Raw genomic sequence first — 25,530 nt, 5'->3', positions numbered from 1 at the left:
CAGCCACACGCCTTCACAAGGATCGCAGCCACACACCTTCACAGGGATCGCAGCCACACGCCTTCACATGATCACAGCCACACGCCTTCACAGTGATCACAACCACATGCCTTCACATGATCACAGTCACACGCCTTCACATGATCACAGCCACACGCCTTCACATGATCACAGCCACACGCCTTCACATGATCACAGCCACACGCCTTCACAGTGATCACAGCCACACTCCTTCACATGATCACAGCCACACGCCTTCACAGTAACTGCAGCCACACACCTTCACAGTGACTGCAGCCACATGCCTTCACATGATCACAGCCACATGTCTTCACATGATCACAGTCACACGACTTCACATGACCACAGCCACATGCCTTCACATGACCACAGTCACACGCCTTCACAGTGATCACAGCCACACGCCTTCACAAGGATCGCAGCCACACGCCTTCACAGGGATCGCAGTCACACCCCTTCACAGTGACCACAGCCACACGCCTTCACAGTAACTGCAGCCACACGCCTTCACAGTGACTGCAGCCACACGCCTTCACAGGATCACAGCCACACGCCCTCACATGATCACAGTCACACGCCTTCACATCATCACAGTCACACGCCTTCACAGGATCACAGCCACACGCCTTCACAGGATCACAGTTACACGCCTTCACAGGATCACAGCCACACACCTTCACATGATCACAGTCACACGCCTTCACATGATCACAGTCACACGCTTTCACATGATCACAGTCACACGCCTTCACAGTAACTGCAGCCACACGCCTTCACAGTGACTGCAGCCACATGCCTTCACATGATCACAGCCACATGCCTTCACATGATCACAGTCACATGACTTCACATGATCACAGCCACACGCCTTCACATGACCACAGATACACGCCTTCACAGTGATCACAGCCACATGCCTTCAGAAGGATCGCAGACACACGCCTTCACAGGGATCGCAGCCACACCCCTTCACAGTGACCACAGCCACACGCCTTCACAGTAACTGCAGCCACACGCCTTCACAGTGACTGCAGCCACACGCCTTCACAGGATCACAGCCACCCGCCTTCACATGATCACAGTCACACACCTTCACATGATCACAGTCACACGCCTTCACAGGATCACAGCCACACGCCTTCACAGGATCACAGCCACACGCCTTCACAGGATCACAGCCACACGCCTTCACTTGATCAGAGTCACACGCCTTCACATGATCACAGCCACACGCCTTCACATGATAACAGCCACATGCCTTCACATGATCACAGTGACACGACTTCACATGATCACAGCCACACGCCTTCACATGATAACAGCCACATGCCTTCACATGATCACAGCCACATGCCTTCACATGATCACAGTCACACGTCTTCACATGATCACAGTCACACGCCTTCACAGTAACTGCAGCCACATGCCTTCACAATGACTGCAGCCACACGCCTTCACAGTGATCACAACCACACGCCTTCACATGATCAGAGTCACACGCCTTCACATGATCACAGCCACACGCCTTCACATGATCACAGCCACATGCCTTCACATGATCACAGTCACACGACTTCACATGATCACAGCCACACGCCTTCACATGACCACAGTCACACGCCTTCACAGTGATCACAGCCACACGCCTTCACAAGGATCGCAGACACACGCCTTCAAAGGGATCGCAGCCACACCCCTTCACAGTGACCACAGGCACACGCCTTCACAGTAACTGCAGCCACACGCCTTCACAGTGACTGCAGCCACACGCCTTCACAGGATCACAGCCACACGCCTCCACATGATCACAGTCACACGCCTTCACATGATCACAGCCAAACGCCTTCACATGATCACAGTCACACACCTTCACATGATCACAGCCACACGCCTTCACATGATCACAGCCACATGCCTTCACATGATCACAGTCACACGTCTTCACATGATCACAGTCACACGCCTTCACAGTAACTGCAGCCACATGCCTTCACAATGACTGCAGCCACACGCCTTCACAGTGATCACAACCACACGCCTTCACATGATCAGAGTCACACGCCTTCACATGATCACAGCCACACGCCTTCACATGATCACAGCCACATGCCTTCACATGATCACAGTCACACGACTTCACATGATCACAGCCACACGCCTTCACATGACCACAGTCACACGCCTTCACAGTGATCACAGCCACACGCCTTCACAAGGATCGCAGACACACGCCTTCACAGGGATCGCAGCCACACCCCTTCACAGTGACCACAGCCACACGCCTTCACAGTAACTGCAGCCACACGCCTTCACAGTTACTGCAGCCACACGCCTTCACAGGATCACAGCCACACGCCTTCACATGATCACAGTCACACGCCTTCACATGATCATGCCAAACGCCTTCACATGATCACAGTCACACGCCTTCACATGATCACAGCCACACGCCTTCACATGATCACAGCCACATGCCTTCACATGATCACAGTCACACGTCTTCACATGATCACAGTCACACGCCTTCACAGTAACTGCAGCCACATGCCTTCACAATGACTGCAGCCACACGCCTTCACAGTGATCACAACCACACGCCTTCACATGATCAGAGTCACACGCCTTCACATGATCACAGCCACACGCCTTCACATGATCACAGCCACATGCCTTCACATGATCACAGTCACACGACTTCACATGATCACAGCCACACGCCTTCACATGACCACAGTCACACGCCTTCACAGTGATCACAGCCACACGCCTTCACAAGGATCGCAGACACACGCCTTCACAGGGATCGCAGCCACACCCCTTCACAGTGACCACAGCCACACGCCTTCACAGTAACTGCAGCCACACGCCTTCACAGTGACTGCAGCCACACGCCTTCACAGGATCACAGCCACACGCCTTCACATGATCACAGTCACACGCCTTCACATGATCACAGCCACACGCCTTCACATGATCACAGTCACACGCCTTCACATGATCACAGCCACACGCCTTCACATGATCACAGCCACACGCCTTCACATGATCACAGTCACACGCCTTCACATGATCACAGTCACACGCCTTCACAGTAACTGCAGCCACATGCCTTCACAATGACTGCAGCCACACGCCTTCACAGTGATCACAACCACACGCCTTCACATGATCAGAGTCACACGCCTTCACATGATCACAGCCACACGCCTTCACATGATCACAGCCACATGCCTTCACATGATCACAGTCACACGACTTCACATGATCACAGCCACACGCCTTCACATGACCACAGTCACACGCCTTCACAGTGATCACAGCCACACGCCTTCACAAGGATCGCAGACACACGCCTTCACAGAGATCGCAGCCACACCCCTTCACAGTGACCACAGCCACACGCCTTCACAGTAACTGCAGCCACACGCCTTCACAGTTACTGCAGCCACACGCCTTCACAGGATCACAGCCACACGCCTTCACATGATCACAGTCACACGCCTTCACATGATCACAGCCACACGCCTTCACATGATCACAGTCACACGCCTTCACATGATCACAGCCACACGCCTTCACATGATCACAGCCACATGCCTTCACATGATCACAGTCACACGTCTTCACATGATCACAGTCACACGCCTTCACAGTAACTGCAGCCACATGCCTTCACAATGACTGCAGCCACACGCCTTCACAGTGATCACAACCACACGCCTTCACATGATCAGTGTCACACGCCTTCACATGATCACAGCCACACGCCTTCACATTATCACAGCCACACGCCTTCACATGATCACAGTCACACGCCTTCACAGTAACTGCAGCCACACGCCTTCACAGTAACTGCAGCCACATGCCTTCACATGATCACAGCCACATGCCTTCACATGATCACAGTCATACGCCTTCACATGATCACAGCCACACCCCTTCACAGTGACCACAGTCACATGCCTTCACAGTGATCACAGCCACACGCCTTCACAAGGATCGCAGCCACACACCTTCACAGGGATCACAGCCACACGCCTTCACAGTGACCACAGCCACACACCTTCACAGTAACTGCAGCCACACGCCTTCACATGATCACAGCCACATGCCTTCACAGGGATCGAAGCCACACGCCTTCACATGATCACAGTCACACGCCTTCACATGACCACAGTCACACACCTTCACAGTGACCACAGCCACACGCCTTCACACGATCACAGTCACACGCCTTCACATGATCACAGCCACACGCCTTCACATGATCACAGCCACACGCCTTCACAGGACCACAGTCACATGCCTTCACAGTGATCACAGCCACACACCTTCACAGGGATCGCAGCCACACGCCTTCACAGTGACCACAGCCACACGCCTTCACAGTAACTGCTGCCACACGTCTTCACAGTGACTGCAGCCACACGCCTTCACAGGATCACAGCCACACGCATTCACATCATCACAGTCATACGCCTTCACAGTCATCACAACCACACGCCTTCCATGATCACAGTCACACACCTTCACATGATCACAGCCACATGCCTTCACATGATCACAGTCACACGCCTTCACATGATCACAGCCACACGCCTTCACATGATCACAGTCACACGCCTACACATGATCACAGCCACACGCCTTCACATGATCACAGTCACACGCCTTCACATGATCACAGCCACATGCCTTCACAGGGATCGAAGCCACACGCCTTCACATGATCACAGCCACACGCCTTCACATGACCACAGTCACATGCCTTCACAGTGATCACAGCCACACGCCTTCACAAGGATCGCAGCCACACACCTTCACAGGGATCGCAGCCACACGCCTTCACATGATCACAGCCACACGCCTTCACAGTGATCACAGCCACATGCCTTCACATGATCACAGTCACACGCCTTCACATGATCACAGCCACACGCCTTCACATGATCACAGCCACACGCCTTCACATGATCACAGCCACATGCCTTCACAGTGATCACAGCCACACGCCTTCACATGATCACAGCCACACGCCTTCACATGATCACAGCCACACGCCTTCACAGTGATCACAGCCACATGCCTTCACATGATCACAGCCACACGCCTTCACAGTAACTGCAGCCACACACCTTCACAGTGACTGCAGCCACATGCCTTCACATGATCACAGCCACATGCCTTCACATGATCACAGTCACACGCCTTCACATGATCACAGCCACACGCCTTCACATGACCACAGATACACGCCTTCACAGTGATCACAGCCACATGCCTTCAGAAGGATCGCAGACACACGCCTTCACAGGGATCGCAGCCACACCCCTTCACAGTGACCACAGCCACACGCCTTCACAGTAACTGCAGCCACACGCCTTCACAGTGACTGCAGCCACACGCCTTCACAGGATCACAGCCACACGCCTTCACATGATCACAGTCACACACCTTCACATGATCACAGTCACACGCCTTCACAGGATCACAGCCACACGCCTTCACAGGATCACAGCCACACGCCTTCACAGGATCACAGCCACACGCCTTCACATGATCACAGTCACACGCCTTCACATGATCACAGTCACACGCCTTCACAGGATCACAGCCACACGCCTTCACATGATCACAGTCACACGCCTTCACAGTGACTGCAGCCACACGCCTTCACAGGATCACAGCCACACGCCTTCACATGATCACAGTCACACGCCTTCACAGGATCACAGCCACACGCCTTCACATGATCACAGTCACACGCCTTCACAATGATCACAACCACACACCTTCACATGATCACAGTCACACGCCTTCACATGATCACAGCCACACGCCTTCACATGATCACAGCCACACGCCTTCACATGATCACAGTCACACGCCTTCACATGATCACAGCCACATGCCTTCACAGGGATCGAAGCCACACGCCTTCACATGATCACAGTCACACGCCTTCACATGATCACAGCCACACGCCTTCACATGATCACAGTCACATGCCTTCACAGTGATCACAGCCACACGCCTTCACATGATCACAGCCACACGCCTTCACATGATCACAGTCACACGCCTTCACATGATCACAGTCACATGCCTTCACAGTGATCACAGCCACACGCCTTCACATGATCACAGCCACACGCCTTCACATGACCACAGTCACATGCCTTCACAGTGATCACAGCCACTCGCTTTCACATGATCACAGCCACATGCCTTCACAGTGATCACAGCCACACGCCTTCACATGATCACAGCCACATGCCTTCACATGATCACAGTCACACGCCTTCACAGTGATCACAGCCACACGCCTTCACAGTGATCACAGCCACATGCCTTCAGATGATCACAGTCACATGCCTTCACATGATCACAGCCACACGCATTCACAGGTATCGCAGCACACATCACAGCCACACACCTTCACAGGGATCACAGCCACACACCTTCACATGATCACAGCCACACGCCTTCACAGGGATCGCAGCCACACACCTTCACAGGGATTGCAGCCACAGGCCTTCACAGGGATCACAGCCCCAAGCCTTCACAGTGACCGCAGCCACACGCCTTCACGGCAACCGCAGCCACACGCCTTCATGGCAATCACAGCCACAACGCCTTCATGGTGATCGCAGCCACAATTTTTTCTTCCCTCCACCGTGCTCTGCCCCCCATCACGTCCTCATACCCCTCCACCCTGGCTCCTGCTCAGGGCCACTCACAGAGGCTCACAGTTCCACTGGTTCCAGTCACAGGGCACGGGCATGTGGTTGAGGCTCTGACCCATCTTCTATATGATCTGGTTCTTGGGGTCCACGTGAGCATACACAGGGAAGCCCTGCTTGAGCAGACACTGGGACTGCTGGTAGACGGCGTGGGTGACAAGCCCCTGGGCCCGGTACTCAGGCAGGGTGCCTGCCATCCGCATCTCTCCCGTCTGGTCCATCAGGGACCAGGACACAGGGGTCCCCTCAAGCCCCAGCAGGCAGAAGTTGGGGAAGCTCCAGATACAGCGATCGATGAACCTCAGGCTCCTCTCGTTGCCGCTGAAAAGCCAGAATCTGTTCACCACAGCCGCATGGCTAAGATCCGCAGATGAGAGCTTAAACATCTCTGGGTTGCTGTGGGTGTTCCAAGAGAAAAGCACAGTCTGTGAGTTTAGAGGTTTGCATCTGTCCCCACCTCTATTGTCCTGAGAGACAGAGGAGGCAGAGGAGAGAGGGCACACAGAGTCCTGGACTGTGGCTGAGCTTGTGAGGATGGAGGATGAGAAAGAGTCTGCTGCTGCTGGACTGAGTGAGCTAGAAGGGCAAGTCAGGTCAGAGAGGGCTGCACAGGCCTGACACACTCCAGAGGAGAGGGCCTGGTGGCCTATTTTAAGCAGGGAGAAACACGGCTTGAATTATATTTTTTCAAAAAGCTTATTCTGGCTGCCTAGAAGAAGATGGATTGTGGGGAGCCAGGGTAAAAGCAGGCAGAGAAGGCTGGAGGCTACTTGCATATGAGAAGTGTAAGTGGTGCAGAGTAGCTTTTATCAAACTCACATGGACTTGGGTTTGCCATCGCCGACTGGTAAGTTCTTTACATCCAGCAGAGATGGAGTCAGTTCCTTTATTGTCTCAGATGCCACGTAGAGAATGTTTTTTGATCACTTGACTTTGAAAGATTTCATGGCTGCAAGATTTTGTATTACTTCATTCAGGCTGGACTGTGTACCTAGATGGAATTATAAGGAGACATGCCATGATTTAAGTCCATTCTAAGGAAAAGCTCTCCAGTGGAGTAGGAGTATCTGAGGGTTTATAAACAGAGAACTTTGGGGATGGGCTTGGGGCTGCTTCCCTGGTGGCTCAGCCAGTAAAGAATCCTCCTGCAATGCTGGAGACCTGGATTCGATCCCAGAGTTGGGAAGATCCCCTGGAGAAAGGAATGGCAACCCACTTCAGTATTCTTGCCTAGAGAATTCCACTGACAGAGGAGCCTGAAAATCTACAGTCCATAGGGTCACAGAGAGTTGGACAGGTCTGAGCCACTCACATGCTGGTGGTGCTGCTGTATGACTGGCATTATGTAGTCAAGATCTGTACAGTTTTCCTTGTTTTACAAAATTGAAAACATGTCTAGGAATTCATTCAGTCATGGTCATACCAAGACTTAAGTCTCCTGGGCTACATAACCATGCGGTTCTGACGACCAAAGAAGGTGAGCTATCATCATTATAGTTTCCACCATGTATGGAGAACTTACTGTGTTTCCAGTATGGTAGATGATTGCAGAGATGATTGCAGGAATGGTCCTCAGTTTGCCCACATGTCCTTGTATCCATTCCCTGGAATAGCCCCCCTCCTGCACTGCATCTGACCTTGACCATATGACTGGATTCCACCAATTGGGAAAGAGTATATTGATGCGGGGGGGGGGGCTTAAAAATGCTTGCACATTGTGGCTCACCATGTCTTTGCATTTCTGTTTCCTTGAGATCAACACTGCGTGAATAGGCCTAGGCTAGCTCGCCGAGGACGTGTGCGCCTATTGTATGACCACAAGTAGCCAGCCCTGACAGTCAGACCATCATTCAGACATACGCTAGGCCATGCTAGAGAAACCAGCCAATGGCCCACCCATCAGCTGACTGCAGTTGCATATGAAAACCCAGAGGAGACCAACAGAACAACCGCCTTGCCAAGCCCAGCCCACCTGTCAGTTCACAGATTTATGAGCTTTCCTATGCAGTGAAATGGACTGAAACATCCAGGCATTGCACTCAGCAATTCCTGGTCAAGATTTCATTGAATCTTTTCAACAATGCTTTGTTTTGGGTCCTTCATTGGAAGGACTGATCCTGAGGCTGAAAGTCCAATACTTTGGCCACCTGATGTGAAGAACTGACTTGTTTGAAAAGACCCTGATTCTGGGAAAGATTGAAGGCAGGAGGAGAAGGGGATGGCAGAGGATAAGATAGTTGGATGACATCATTGGCTCAATGGACATGAGTTTGAGCAAGCTCCAGGAGTTGGTGATGGACAGGGAGGCCTAGCTTGCTACAGTCTATGGGGTCACAAAAGTTGGACACAACTGAGCAACTGAACTGATTATTCTCAATTCTATATATGTAAATCATGATCTCAGATAATGTCTCTGGCTAGGATCACATAGCAAAGTCACAGGCAAATGCCATCCTAGGTGGTCTGACTATGGAGGGGATGCTCATAACCACGACAGCTGTTCTCTGTGACCTGAGAGGTGATCTAAGAACAGCAGTCTCTGGGGCAAGCTCTGCTCTGATACCCAACCATCCTAAGGCACCCTGCAAGTGAAGGGTGAAAGTGTGCAAGTGAAGTGAAAGTCACTCAGTCATGTCTGACTCTGTGACACTGTATGAACTGTATAGTCCATGGGATTCTCCAGGCCAGAATACTGGAGTGGGTAGCTGTTCCCTTCTCCAGGGGATCTTCCCAACCCACGGATTTAATCCAGGTCTCCTGCATTGGAGGGGGATTCTTTCCTGGCTGAGCCACAGGAAAGTCCCTGGGGCAAGCTCTGCTCTGATACCCAACCATCCTAAGATATCCTGCTTATGTCTGCAAAGTGTGGCACAAATCCTTGACTATCCGGGGACTATGTACAGTCCTCTATAGAAGCCATACAAGTTTGGAGGGCGTTTCTTCCCCTTTACATGTACAGTTGTAGTTGAACAACAACAACAAAAATGTTGACAGCAGGCTGAGGGTCTGGAGCTTGGAGAAAGGACATAGATGACAAGAAGAAATTGCTAGGATGGAGATGTGAGTCCATTCCTGTTACTTACTTTGGATCTGCAGATGCTGTTTCCAATTGATGACTTCTGATAAGTCAAGGAATTCCTGACAATTCTTAAGATCTTCAGAGTAGACATGGTAAGTATTAGTGTAGTGATCAAGGTCATCTTTCATGTCCTGTTATCACAAAGAAATGGGGGACAAAATAAATTTCTTATTTTTCATAATTTCAATCCTTTTTTTCCTAAAATCTACTAAACTGTGGTATTTTTCAGTACTAGAATATTGCTGTCTGTATTTGTGCACTACAAATTTTTCTGAATCATTTAAGCTATGAGGTATAAGCTATAAACTATTCAGGTATTCAAATTATGATGAAAAACTGAAGAATATTATATACATTGTGTCAAAATGTCCTCTCAAACAAAGGCACAACTATCTAGAAACCACTTTTCTATATTTTCATTTCCTCAACAGGGATAAAAGCAATTGACAAGGAAAAGTTTCTGTTGCAAGAATAAATTTTTCTTATTTCAAATACTTGTTGAATATACCAACTAGAGGATGACAATATTAAATTTAGATATTGATAATTCTGGGTTGAAATTTTTATCTATACTTAATTAGGACAAAGAAGATGAAAACCTATTTGAAATGCTTACTTACAATATTAAACTAGTTGAACAAACTGTAATTACAGAAAAACAATGAAATCACTTATGCAGAAAAATCCTGTCAAATTATTAAAAAGGGAGTGAGATTATGTGGAAGAAAAAGTCACAGAAAAACATAACAGCTAGTGCAGAATTATAGAATTTTTAAAATGTTTGGAGTATGTTTCATAAAAATACATTCACAACTCAGCAATGACATCGTTAACAAATTTTGTTTATTAATATCCCATTGAAGATAAAAGATCAAATAATTTTATTTCAGTTCAGTTTTTATCAATATACATTTATTCATTAAATATGTTTTTTTGTTTCCAGTTTTTAAATAACATTATTTTTAGGAAAGGTATATTTATATATTTATAAAGCTATAATTTTGCTGGATATTTTTAATGAACTTAGAATGTTTTGTCTTTGAAATGCACTAAATATTTAGTTTTACTACTTTTTAATATTTTTCAAAAATGCATACAGAAATTCTAATATAAGTTTGCTTTTATAATCACCTTAGCTAACTGTCTTATTTTATACCTTCCTATTTTTGTCCTTGCTACTTTCTCTGGTTAGAATGTCCTCCATTCTTTTTCGGCCTAACAAAGATGTATTTATCAACAAAATCCAGTTCCGATGAAACATCCATTCAGAGGTGTCTCTCACCTGATTCTGTAACGTCCGTCTTCAGCCTCCACAGCTCATCAGTTTTCACCAGTGATTTCTTTGTATGCTGTACATTTTCTGTTCTTGTACACTTTGTGCTAAATTATCATTTATTTATCTATCTATATTTCCCTCCAGACTCTGAGGTTCTTGAGGACAGGGGCCTGTTCACTATCACTGCATTTCATCTCCATATCTCTAGGGTCCACCACACTGCCAGGCACATGCTAGGCACACAGCAAAGATAAACATAACACATTCATTCCACACCTGGCCCCTTACCTGCTCCTGAGGGCGGATAACCACTGTCTTAAAATCAGGCCACTTGTCCACCAGGGCCTTTAGATTGAATGGGTTTCCATGGTTCATGTTCATGACGGTTCCATAAACCTGCAGTGTGCAGAAAAAGTGAGGGGGTCAGCCTATCAGGAAGGGATGGCAAAGTACCTTCTTTGATCAGGACAAGGCTTATTTCTATGAAATCATGAAATTTTATAGTGGGAAAAAGACAAATAGGGCATCTATGTCAAAAATCTCCACGTGAAACATTTTTTTTTTACCTGAAATGAGAAATTTTTCTGCCCATCTAATATAAATCAAATTGCCAAAATCTATTGGATCATAGAAAAAGCAAGAGAATTCCAGAAAAACATCTAATTCTGCTTCATTGATTACACTAAAGCCTTTGACTACATGGATCACAACAAACTGTGGAAAATTCTTCAAGAGATGGGAATACCAGACCATCTTACCTGCCTCCTGAGAAAGCTGTATGCAGGTCAGGAAACAACAGTTAGAACTGGACATGGAACAATAGACTTGTTCCAAATTGAGAAAGGAGTACATCAAGGCTATATATTGTTGTCCTGCTTATTTAACTCATATGCGAAGTACATCATGCGAAATGCCAGGCTGGATGAAGCACAAGCTGGAATCAATATTTCCAGGAGAAGTATCAATAACCTCAGATATGCAGATGACACTATCCTTGTGGCAGAAAGTGAAAAGAAACTAAAGAGCTTCTTGATGAAAGTGAAAGAGGAGAGTGAAAATGCTGGTTTATAACCCAGCATTCAAAAAACTAAGATCATGGCATCTGGTCCCATCACTTCATAGCAAATAGATGGGGAAACAATGAAAGCAGTGGCAGATTTTCTTTTCTTGGGCACTGAAATCACTGTGGATGGTGGCTTCAGCCATAAACTTAAAAGATTGTTCCTTGGAAGAAAAGCTATGACATACCTAGACAGCATATTAAAAGTAAAAACATCACTTTGCTGACAAAGGTCTGTCTAGTCAAAGCTATGGTTTCTCCAATAGTCATGTATGGTTGTGAGAGTTGGACCACAAAGAAGGTTGAGCACCAAAAAATTGATGCTTTCAAGGTGTGGTGCTGGAGAAGACTCTTGAGAGTCACTTGACCAGTAAGAAGATCAAACCAGTCAATCCTAAAGGAAATCAACCCCAAACATTCATTGGAAGGACTGATGTTGGAGCTGGAGCTCCAATACTTTGGCCACCTGATGTGAAGAGCTACTCATTGGAAAACTCCCTGATGCTGGGACGGATTGGGCGCAGGAGGATGAGTTGGTTGGATGGCATCACTGATTCAATGGAGGTGAGTTTGAGCAATCTCTGGGAGATAGTGAAGTACAGGGAAGGCTGGTGTGCTGCAGTCCATGGGGACCCAAAGAGTTGGACATGACTGAGCAACTGAACAACAACAAATATAAATCATACATGCATATGGCAAAATATTTGGACAAATAAAGTTAGTGATCTTAAGAACATCATTCTTTTTTTTTTTTTTTTTCTTTTTTGGTAGGATTTGTTATCTTTTCCCAGACTGTCTTCTAGTCATACCCATGTGCTATGCTTAGTCACTCAGTCGTGTTTGACTCTTTGCCACCTCATTGACTCTTGAGACCTCATGTTTGACTCTTTGCCACCCGCCAGGCTCCTCTGTCCATGGGATTCTCCAGGCAAGAATACTGGAGTGGGTTTCCATGCCCTCCTCCAGGGGATCTTGCCAACCCAGGGATCGAATCCCGGTCTCCCACATTACAGGTGGATTCTTTACCATCTGAGCCACCAGAGAACTTCATGGACATACACAATTTTACAAATGTAAAATGATCAGATACATGATCTTTCCCCCCACTGAATAAATCGTGGAAGTACTTCTATGTTCATAAATATAAACATTTTTAAATTATGTTCTAATTGGTGCAGAGGATTCCATTATATAGAATCAGTACTACAGTTCATTCATACCTTTGCCTGTTAAAGGTCATTTCAGCTGGTTCCAAATTTTCATTTTAACAGATAGTTCTTCAAAGAGCATGCGTGCACAGACATCTTTGCATGGGCACCTGCTATTTCCTTACATTATCCAGAAGGTAATTACTAGTTGAAAGGTTATGGACACATTTAAAACTCTTTCACATGTCTTCATAACCCCTTGGTGGCAATTTCCTTCCACCAATAAGCAAAGGCTACAGCAAAATGCTCAAGAGAATGGACTGTGGAATCCGGCAGCCTGAGTCCAGTCTGGGAATCCCAGCCCCACCGTGTTGCACAGGCTGTTGAGAGAGAGGGAAAAGCAAGGAGAGAATGTATGAGGGCACCCGTAGGTCTTAAATACTCTAGTTGTTTGGGGGTTGGGGAATGCAGCAGTGAATGAGTTCTACCATGGGCCTCGTGACTCTTGTGGACATGAAACCTCTGCAGATACCAGCATGGAAACTGCCAGAGACCAAAGGTGAAAATAAAAAAAAAAAACAAGTTATCCAGTTGAATGACTTCTACCGTGGTTAATGAGGAGAAAAGTCTATGTTGACTGATCTTACCCGAATGTATTGTTTTCAGCCATGAATGGAGGCTTGAAATAGAAATTCAGTGGAGTCTGGCAAAATACTGGTGTTTTTACACATCGGCATCTGGGGGGTGTAAAACTATTTTATGCGCTTGTGTTTAGTCGCTCAGTTGTGTCTGACTCTCTGCAGCCCCATGGACTGCTGCCCACCATGCTCCTCCATCCATGGGATTCTCCAGGCAAGAATACTGGAGCGAGTTGCCATTTCCTACTCTAGAGGATCTTCCCAACCCAGGGATAGAACCTGCGTCTCTTGCATCTCCTGCATTAGCAGGAGGATTTTTTACCACTAGCACCACCTGGGAAGTCTGTAAAACCATTTTATATTAATATATGATTCATTACAAGATCTGAAAATATGTGTAACTGTTACTCTTTCTTATTCCTCTGGCTGAATTAATTAAAACCTTTTTTCTATTGAACTCGGAACATAGTGAGTCAGGCAACTACTCTAAATTGACTCAACTGGAGTTCACACACAATAAAATGTACTGAATAGCCAACACTTAGAAGGGCAGATGGACATTATCTGAACTGAGACTCAAGTACTGAGTTCCAGGTTACAGTTCCATTAAAAGTACCTGGCAAACAACTACTGTAGATTTGAACTAGGGTATAATGTGCATCTCCAATATACAACCAATGCTGTTTCTTCAGGAAAGCTGGGGACCCAAGAGGACCACCTTTTCTTAACACAGAGATGCTCCAAATAAGGGCCCTTGGACCCACCAACAGTTTTCTCGAAATGTTTGGAGTCCACTTAACTTGAGGAGAAAGTTTTAGGCTGAAGAATATTAAAAAATAGCTACTCACCATAAAAAATAATCTTAAGCAAATGTTCTTAAAATGTATGACTGATGTTATCTCTAAGAAAAAATTGACTGTTTCTCTGAGAGTTTGCCTGGATCTTAAGGATTTATCAAGTGAAAGAAGTTCACTAAAACTAGGTAACAGAGATTTGTATTTAGTGGGATCCACTGAAGGGGGTGCTTTTTTAGTTTTAAATTAGTTGATCTGGAGTCATTTTCAGGCAGTAATTTAAAGACAGGGTGAGTTGTTTCATTAGTCCATTTTGCTCTTTTTCAATATTTATTTCACTGCCCCAGGTCTGAGTTGCAGCATGCACGTCTCTAGTTGCTACCCGTGCCCCTTTAGCTTGGCACGTGGGATCCAGTTCCCTAGCCAGGGATCGGAACTGGGCCCCCACCTTGGAGTGTGGTGTCTGAACCACTGGGCCATTAGGGAGTACCCCCATTAGTCTATTTCTAATAAATGAAGCCATACGATCTAGAAATAAAATACTGCTAACATTTTCCACCTTTATACTGAAAGAAGGAGCAGAAAAATCTATTAGAGAGTGAGGGGGTGAAAAATGCATTTACCTAATCTCAACTGTATGCATCTTGTAGGAGTGTCTGACAAAACAGTAGAAATCTAATTTCTAATCTGACATAAGAAACAAAAAATATTTCAGGGAAAAATGATTGTTACACACACACACACACACACACACACACACATTGTTGCTGTTGTGCAGTCACTCAGTCATATCTGACTCTTTGCAACCCCATGGACTGCAGCACGGCAGACCTCCCTGTCCTTCATGATGGCCCAGAATTTGCTCAAACTCCCCACAGACACATGGTTGCATTTAAATTCCACTGGAATGGACACCATCCCTTTCATTGCTAAAGAAAAACATAGGTGAGGACCTCAGCCAATCAGTAGAGCTGCTATGGAACAGTGCTGGATGGGGGCGTTTATGAGTATTCCCTATTTAATCCTAACGTTTCTGATCAATTGTCCTAGGTGAACAGAGATCCTCAGTGTCAGCCTGACTATCAAAATAGCCTGATGTGCAGTATGTTCAGAGAAACTTGGAAATTTAAGTCAAATAGAAACTGAGTCATTGGTAATTTCAAAGGTGGCTCATGACCTGGCAACTGATGCTTTAGGGAGAAAAAGTTAAAAATTAACATGTAGTCTTAGATAATTTTGTAGGAGAGCTCTGGGCAAATTCCCAGTGCTATTATGGAATGTTTCTTAAAAAGGAGCAAGGGAACACTTTTTTATTCAACTTGGAGAAAAAAAGCAATGTTAGGTCTCAGGCATTCCTATGTTCATACCATAGCACTGCAGCTCACTATCTGGGGTACCGGGCAAATCACTTCACCAAGCCTCCATCTTCACAGCAGTGATGTGGGCATAACAGTGAACATCTTGCAGAGAGGTTATGCACATTAAACCAGAGGAAACATGCTCTAAGGCCTGGCACAGAAGAGGCACTTAGCAAACACTAGTCTCTCTTCTTCATTCACAGGAACTTCCTAGTCCTCACTCCCCAAGGGGAAAACTCCCCAAGAATTTGCCATTCTCACCTTTAAGGACATAGGAAAGCTCTTCCTCAAGGATTTCTCCAGCATCTGCAGCATCTGGGCACCTTGCAGCAGGAACATCATGCAAGACACGTAAGCCTAGAGAGACAACCAGGAAACAGCCATGAGTGAGAGGAGCAGGAGGAGATTCAGGAGCAAGAGGAGCGAGTTCTGTGCTAATTGCCAGAGCCCTCTTCAGTGTCTCTCTTCTATTTCTCACATGTATACAGCTTATAGTCTTATCATCTCTAGTTATAAACCTATTTATACGTATTGATATAGAAACACCACGCAAATACATAGTCCCATTTCAATACCTAAAAATGAAATGTCTATTTGATCCATGTGTCAAAGAACTGGCTCATTCATTCACATTGTATTTGTTTTTAAATTTTTGTTGGTGTATCGCTGATTTACAACGTTGTGATAGTAGTGGAGGTGATGGAATTGCAGTTGAGCTATTCCAAGTTCTGAAAGACAATGCTGTGAAAGTGCTGCACTCAATATGCCAGCAAATTTGGAAAACTCAGCAGTGGCCACAGGACTGGAAAAGGTCAGTTTTCATTCCGATCCCAAAGAAAGGCAATGCCAAAGAATGCTCAAACTACCGCACAATTGCACTCATCTCACATGCTAATAAATTAATGCTCAAAATTCTCCAAGCCAGGCTTCAGCAATATGTGAACCGTGAGCTTCCTGATGTTCAAGCTGGTTTTAGAAAAGGCAGAGGAATCAGAGATCAAATTACCAACATCCTCTGGATCATAGAAAAGGCAAGAGAGTTCCAGAAAAACATCTATTTCTGCTTTATTTACTATGCCAAAGCCTTTGACTGTGTGGATCACAATAAACTGTGGAAAATTCTGAAAGAGATGGGAATACCAGACCACCTGATCTGCCTCTTGAGAAATTTGTATACAGGTCAGGAAGCAACAGTTACAACTGGACATGGAGCAACAGATTGGTTCCAAATAGGAAAAGGAGTTCGTCAAGGCTGTATATTGTCACCCTGTTTATTTAACTTCTATGCAGAGTACATCATGAGAAATGCTGGACTGGAAGAAACACAAACTGGAATCAAGAAGATTGCTGGGAGAAGTATCAATAACCTCAGATATGCAGATGACACCACCCTTATGGCAGAAAGTGAAGAGGAACTCAAAAGCCTCTTGATGAAAGTGAAAGTGGAGAGTGAAAAAGTTGGCTTAAAGCTCAACATTCAGAAAACGAAGATCATGGCATCGGGTCCCACCACTTCATGGGAAATAGATGGGGAAACAGTGGAAACAGTGTCAGACTTTATTTTTCTGGGCTCCAAAATCACTGCAGATGGTGACTGCAGCCATGAAATTAAAAGACGTTTACTCCTTGGAAGGAAAGTTATGACCAACCTAGATAGCATATTCAAAAGCAGAGACATTACCTTGCCAACAAAGGTTCATCTAGTCAAGGCTATGGTTTTTCCAGTGGTCATGTATGGATGTGAGAGTTGGACTGTGAAGAAGGCTGAGCGCCGAAGAATTGATGCTTCTGAACTGTGGTGTTGGAGACGACTCTTGAGAGTCCCTTGGACTGCAAGGAGATCCAACCAGTCCATTCTGAAGGAGATCAGCCCTGGGATTACTTTGGAAGGACTGATGCTAAAGCTGAAACTCCAGTACTTTGGCCACCTCATGCGAAGAGTTGACTCATTGGAAAAGACTCTGATGCTGGGAGGGATTGGGGGCAGGAGGAGAAAGGGACGACAGAGGATGAGATGGCTGCATGGCATCACTGACTCGATGGACGTGAGTCTGAGTGAACTCCAGGAGTTGGTGATGGACAGGGAGGCCTGGCATGCTGCGATTCATGGGGTCGCAGAATCGGACACGACTCAGCGACTGATCTGATCTGATAGTTTCTACTGGACGATGATCCCTGTTTGTTTCTTACTTCAGACAGAACAATCACTCCCTTTTCTCTGCTCTCGTAAGTGCTTTTGCATACCTGCATTACATAACTTGTTACTCTGGGCTAGAGTTTACTTTTCCAGACTGTATTCGCCTCTGGGGCAGGAACCTCATCTTATTTGTTATCCTATCTCTTACACTTCTTGCACTCAGTTCAGTTCAGTCACTCAGTTGTGTCCAACTCTTTGCGCCCCTCTGGACTGCAGCACGCCAGGCCTCCCTGTCCATCACTGACTCCCAGACTTTACTCAAACTCATGTCCATTGAGTCGGTGATACCATCCAACCATCTCATTCTCTGTCATCTGGCACATAACATGCCCTCAGTAAGTGGGTGATGAGGATGATTTGATGCAAGAAATGCTGTATTTACCTGTTTAGTAACTCCACCTTCCAGAAACATAGAGATTGATTAATCCAATCAACATATATGTATTGAGTACATAATATATGCTGGACATGGGAAAGGTGTCCAGTTGCTTTGTACTAAGGTATGTCTTGAAGAAAAGTCCAGAGCCTTGTTGTGTATTGGAGGATTTTTTTTTTTTAATTTATTTATTGTATCTATTTACTTTTGGTTTTACTGGGTCTTCATTGCTGTTCAGGCTTTCCTCTAGTTGCAGCGAGCCGGGGCTGTTCTCGAGTTGCAGTGCACAAGTTTCTCCCTGTGGTGAGTGAGTTTTTCCCTGCAGTGCGCGGGCTTCTCATTGCAGTGCGGGAGTTTCTCCCTGCAGTGCGGGGGCATCTCACTGCCTTGCGTGGGCTCTCAGTGCCAGGCGCCAGTTTCTCCCAGCAGCGCGCGGGCTTCTCATTGCAGTGTGCAGAGTGCACGGGCTTCTCGCTGCCCAGCACGAGTTTCTCCCTGCAGTGCGCGGGCTTCTCATTTTCTTGCGCGGGCTTCTCGCTGCCGAGCTTGAGTTTCTCACTGCCGTGCGCGGGCTTCTCATTGCGGTGCGGGAGTTTCTCACTGCAGTGTGCGAGTTTTTCACCGCAGTGCGTGGGCTTCCCACTGCAGTGGCTTCTCTTGTCACAGACCATGGTTTCTAGGGCACGTGGGCTCAGTAGTCATGGCCCCGGGCTCCAGAGCACAGGCTCAGTAGCGGTGGTGCACAGGCTTACTTGCTCCGTGGCATGGGGGATCTTCCAGGAACAGGGGTAACACCCGTGTCGCCTGCATTGGCATGCAGACTCTTTACCGCTGAGCCACCAGAGAAGCCCTATTTCAAGATCTTAGGACTGTAAAAAGGATAGCATTCCTGAAAGCTAATCTTACCTTTCATCTCGAGGCAACTCATAAGGAATTACCCGAGTATAAGATGACCCCTGTGGGGTGAGGCCAGAATAGCCATCATTAAAAAGTCTAGGAATAATAAATGTTGGAGAGGCTATGGAGAAAAGCGAACCCTCCTCCACTTCTGGTAGGAATGTAAATGGATGTCGCGGCTATGGAAAGCAGTATGGAGGTTCCTAAAAAAACTAAAAATAGGGTTGCCCTTTGATCCAGCAATCCCACTCATGGGCACATATTCACACAAAATAGTAATTCAAGAAGATACATGCATCTTCTGTTCATAGCAGTGCTGTTTACACCAGCCAAGATGTGAAAACACCCTGAACACCCATCGAGAGAATGGACAAGGAAGACATGATATAATATATGTACGAACATGCACACACATATATATACACAGTGGAATAGTACTCAGTCATAAAACAGAATGAAATAATACCATTTGCAGCAACATGGACGGATCTAGAAATTATCATACCAAGTAAAGGAATTCAGAAAGAGAAAGATAAATACCGTGTGATATCACCCGGAAGTGAAATCTAAAATGTGACACGAGGGAACATATATGTGAGTCAGAAACCAACTCACAGACCTGGAGAACTGACTTGCGGTTGTCAAGGGGAATGGTGGTCGGGAAGGGAAGGATTGGGAGTGTGGGGTTAGCAGATGTGAGCTATTACATATAGGATGTTAGGGTCAAAAGCAAAGTTCTACCATACAGCACAGGGCACTATACTCAACATCCTGTGATAAACTATAGTGGAAAGGAAAGTGAAAAGGAATATATAAAAATATATATGTGTTCAACATGTATAATTGGAGAATTTTGCTGTATAGCAGAAATTAACACAACATTATAAGTCAACTATATTTCAACAAAGTTTTTAAACAATCTGTGGGGTGTAATATCACCATATTTCCTGAAAAGCATAGGGTTTAGAACCATCCTTCATGGATGCACACAGGAACCAACAACCAAGCTTTGTGGGTAGACAGAAAACAACTGAGCCCGAGATTCATAAATCAAGTAAACTGAAAGCAACTGAAACAGGAATCTGGACAGACTACAGGGCTTTGGACACGCTCACCATGAGCTGCAGAACTGGGTAACAGGCAGCGTCCTGGGGAGTGAAATCCGAACCTTTGACTTAGTCATTCCCAGAAAAAGAAATTAACCCAAAGAAAACAATCCAAATGGAAGAAAAAACACTCTCAGCAGAAACTGATTAAGCTACATGAACATAATAAGCAAGGACTGAACAACAGCGCAGTGTGCAGCTGAGAGAAAGGAAATATGAACTATGATACAACTCCATGATGGTCACCTCATTCTTGATACACAGGCACAGGCGAGAAACAGCTCATATACCACATCAGATCAGATCACATCAGTCGCTCAGTCGTGTCCGACTCTTTGCGACCCCATGAATCACAGCACGCCAGGCCTCCCTGTCCATCACCAACTCCCGGAGTTCACTCAGACTCATGTCCATCGAGTCACTGATGCCATTCAGCCATCTCATCCTCTGTCGTCCCTTTCTCCTCCTGCCCCCAATCCCTCCCAGCATCAGAGTCTTTTCCAATGAGTCAACTCTTCGCATGAGGTGGCCAAAGTACTGGAGTTTCAGCTTTAGCATCATTCCTTCCAAAGTAATCCCAGGGCTGATCTCCTTCAGAATGGACTGGTTGGATCTCCTTGCAGTCCAAGGGACTCTCAAGAGTCTTCTCCAACACCACAGTTCAAAAGCATCAATTCTTCAGCACTCCGCCTTCTTCACAGTCCAACTCTTACATCCATAAATGACCACAGGAAAAACCATAGCTTTGACTAGAGGAACCTATGTTGGCAAAGTAATGTCTCTGCTTTTGAATATGCTACGTAGGTTGGTCATAACTTTCCTTCCAAGGAGTAAGCGTCTTTTAATTTCATGGCTGCAGTCACCATCTGCAGTGATTTTGGAGCCCAGAAACATAAAGTCTGACACTGTTTCCATTGTTTCCCCATATACCACATACGTAGGCATAAATTCAAAAGAGAACGCAAAAAGATGGATTGTGGTGGCAGCAATATAAGTGAATAGTAGTAGCAATATAAGTGAATTCTTTAAAGCAAGTTTATTACAGCAGATCTGTTGTGTATTCTTGTCCTTACTCATCTCCTCATTTCCTCTCTGACATGAAGTACAACTTTCTTATCATTCAAAGAGACAAAACACTGCCTATCTTAAAATATGACCAGAAGGATTAAACAGGGTGATGTTTAGAGTGTCATCTTCACATATTAAGTTCAATTCATTTCAGTTCAGTCACTTAGTCGTGTCCGACTCTTTGCGACCCCATGAATTGCAGCACGCCAGGCCTCCCTGTCCATCACCAACTCCCAGAGTTCACTCAGACTCACTTCCATCGAGTCAGTGATGCCATCCAGCCATCTCGTCCTCTGTCGTCCCCTTCTCCTCCTGCCCCCAATCCCTCCCAGCATCAGAGACTTTTCCAATGAGTCAACTCTTCGCATGAGGTGGCCAAAGTACTGGAGTTTCAGCTTCAGCATTATTCCTTCCAAAGAACACCCAGGACTGATCTCCTTTAGGATGGACTGGTTGGACCTCCTTGCAGTCCAAGGGACTCTCAAGACTCTTCCCGAACACCACAGTTCAAAAGCATCAGTTCTTCGGTACTCAGCTTTCTTCACAGTCCAACTCTCACATCCACACATGACCACAGGAAAAACAATAGCTAAGTGCTCCATTTACCCACACACTTCTGGGAAAAGCCCCGATCTTTCCTCATTCCTTTATTAGTTCAGATCTGGAAAATGCAAGATTTTTTTCATGGTACCTAACAAGTTGCGTTTTCCAGAATAGGTGCTGGATACACTTTTCTTAAGTTCAAGCTATTCCTTTCTCTTATATTTATCATTGTATTCTGAGCATAAGACAATATGAGCACTTTGATTTGTCTTACGTAAGTGGAGAAGATGTCACAGAGCAATGATTATCCTTTTTTTTTGGAACGGGTACTTACCTGGAAAGCTGTCTTCACACCAAGCCTTGCGGGAACACCTGAAGAGGAGCCCTCTGTAGATGATGAAATTTCTCTTTGCTGCAGTCAGTTTGGTGGTGTCTTGCTGAGTGCCTTTAAGGATGCTTTCTGCAGAAATTGCTAAGCAGAGGCTTGTGATGTGGACCTTGCACTGAGGCAAACAGTTAGGAGCCAGTGTTCATGAAATCCAGCCCTTGCTGTCTGGGTCTCATGTTGCAGGAACGGGTTCTGAAAGGTTGGGAGGCTGCCAGTGTGCACGTGAGCTCCTCTTTGTGAAACACCATGCTGCTCTTTGCCCACAGGCCCTGCCGTTACTCTGCAATCCAAGCTGCAGGAAACCAATAGGCCGGATCCTGGGTCACGCTTGGTAGACAGTACCTCCCTCCTCCCCTTCCCGGTCTCTGTTGTCCCCATTGTTTAGTTGCTAACTCGGGTCCAACTCTTTTGCAACCCCATGGACTGTAGCCCACCAGGCTCTTCTGTCCAGGCAAGGAACTGGAGTGGGTTGCCATTCCCTTCGTCAGGGGATCTTCCCCACCCAGGGATCAAACCTCATCTCCTGCATTGGCAGGTGGATGCTTTACTGCTGAACACCTGCAATGAGTAAGATATTAGGAAAGATAGGGCTCCAGTGTGATTTGCATAATTTGATCTCCCTTTTTACATATATTCAGAGCCGATCATTTGCAAGAATCCTAAAGCTGTTGGGATCCTCCTTTTCCTAGGATGAGCTGTGGCTCATCTGAGTGGATGAGCCCCCTCAACCCCCATTCTGAGGCTACAGTTAAACATCCCCACAATGGGTCAACTTGGGCCTGAGTTTCACTTTTATCAAAAAGGAAACTAAGGCTCAGTGTGTCTGAGTTAGACAGAATTTCAGTCCAGAGCCTTTCTCGCCAAAGTGCCCTGGATCCCATGCAAACACTTGTCCTACCACCCTCAGAAAGGAAGGAAAGTCGAGTTCATAGAGAAGATAGTCCACTGGGTGAAACAACCAAGGCAGGACGTTTGAATTATATGGGTTCTTGTCCTCATCACTCTTATCCTTGTTTACAGGTCAGAGGGCAGTTTCTTTATGGAGGAAGGAGTCATTCTGGTTAGAGGAGCAGGGACAGGGTGATTAATGTCTGGAAAGTCGAAAAAGCTTGTGCGCTCCTTCAGTCCATAGACCAGCACAGCACAAGTTTACACATGGTTACCTCTGCCTTCCTAGAATATTATTTCTCCATCTTGTTTCCTAAATTATTCATTACTCTTCCTCCAAGGTTAAAGGCTGTGGAAGCGCTTTTGTCTCAGAATGGCCATCATCAAAAAGTCTACAAATAATAAACGTTGGAGAGAATGTGGAGAAAAAGGAGACCTCCTACATTTTGATGGGAATGTAAATTGATGCAGACACCATGGAGGATGGTATGGAGGTTCCTTAGAAAAACTAATGGACGGACCATATGATCCTGCAATCCCACTCCTGGTCATACACACGGACAAGACAAAAACTCTCATTCAGAAGGACACGTTCACCTCAGTGTTCATAGCAGCACTATTTACAATATCCAGGACATAGAATCAACCTAAATGCCCATTGACAGATGAAATGAAGAAGACGTGGAATAGCTGTTTTCACTCCCATGTTCGTTACAACATTATTTACAATAGCCAAGATAAGGAAGCAACCTAAATGTCAGAATGATGGATAAAGAAAGTGTGGTACATACCTACAGTGGAGTATTACTCAGCCTTGAAAAAGGAGGAAACACAGCAATATATAACAACGTGGATGAAACTTGAGGACTTTATGCTGAGTGAAATTAGCGAGTCCCAGAAGGACATGACTCCACTTACACGCGGTATCTAAAGTAGTGCTGCTCGTGGAAACAAAAAGTGGAGTGGTAGTTAGGAGGAGAGGGAAACAGGATGAGCTGCTTATCATTGAGTATGAAGTATCCACTGTGTAAGATGAAAAAGTTCTAGAGGCCTGCTCTACGATAGTGGGTTCACAGATAACAACACTGTCCCTTACACTGAAATATTTGTTAAGATCTCATACTATTTTTCAGCTACAGGAAAATAAATACATAAAATTTAAAAGTAGGGGGACAAAGCAGTCAGAGACAAAAAGACATATTGCATTGAGGGAACAACAACAATTGCCCTTGGCTTCTTATCACTACAAAGTTAGAAAGAACTGCATCAACAGCATAAAAAAGGCTTCAGGAAAAACATTGAAAAAATTCTACATTCAGTGAAAATATCCTTCAAAGTAAGCAGTTAATGTACTTTATTACTGCAATCTGTGCTGTTTTATGTTTTCAGTACTCAGAAAATTCCAGTGATATGATGATGATCACAGATGTGATATAGAAATCCTGTCTTAGAACAGCAGTTTCAGTTCATCTTCCTGAAATGAGGAAGTACTTCTTCCTCAATGTATCGGCTTGGAGAATTCTTTTTTTTCTACCACTGATACATCCCCAGTATCTCTCTTCTTAAATAATCATACCCGTGCTACACTAATTCATTAGAGATGTGAGCATTTTGTTGTCTTAAAGTTTTGTGCTGTGCTGTGCTTAGTTGCTCAGTCGTGTCTGACTCTCTGTGACCCCATGGACTGTAGCCCGCCAGGCTCCTCTGTCCATGGAATTCTCCAGGCAAGAACACTGGAGTGCGGTGCTGTTTTCCCTCCAGGGGATCTTCCCGACCCAGGGATTGGCAGGTGGCTTCCTCACCACTGAGCCACCGGGGAAGCCCCGTATACTCTAAATAGAGAGAAATTCGACAGTGCTGGAAACAGTAGTGGAACACTGGAATAGGGAGTTGCATTCATCCTTTATCAATTAAGGGCACTTCCTTACTAGCCATAAGTGTTACAAGAAA

General features: G+C 45.9%; 1 pseudogene; it reads right to left on the bottom strand.

The window, feature by feature from the left end:
* Window positions 1-6,294: 6,294 nt before the first annotated feature.
* LOC123329685 lies at window positions 6,295-23,002 on the bottom strand (annotated as a pseudogene).
* Window positions 23,003-25,530: the final 2,528 nt, after the last annotated feature.

Source organism: Bubalus bubalis, chromosome 16, assembly GCF_019923935.1.
Source record: "Bubalus bubalis isolate 160015118507 breed Murrah chromosome 16, NDDB_SH_1, whole genome shotgun sequence".
NCBI lineage: Eukaryota > Metazoa > Chordata > Mammalia > Artiodactyla > Bovidae > Bubalus > Bubalus bubalis.
The sequence above is the reverse complement of the archived record's forward strand: the minus strand, read 5'-3'. Positions and strand labels throughout refer to the sequence as shown.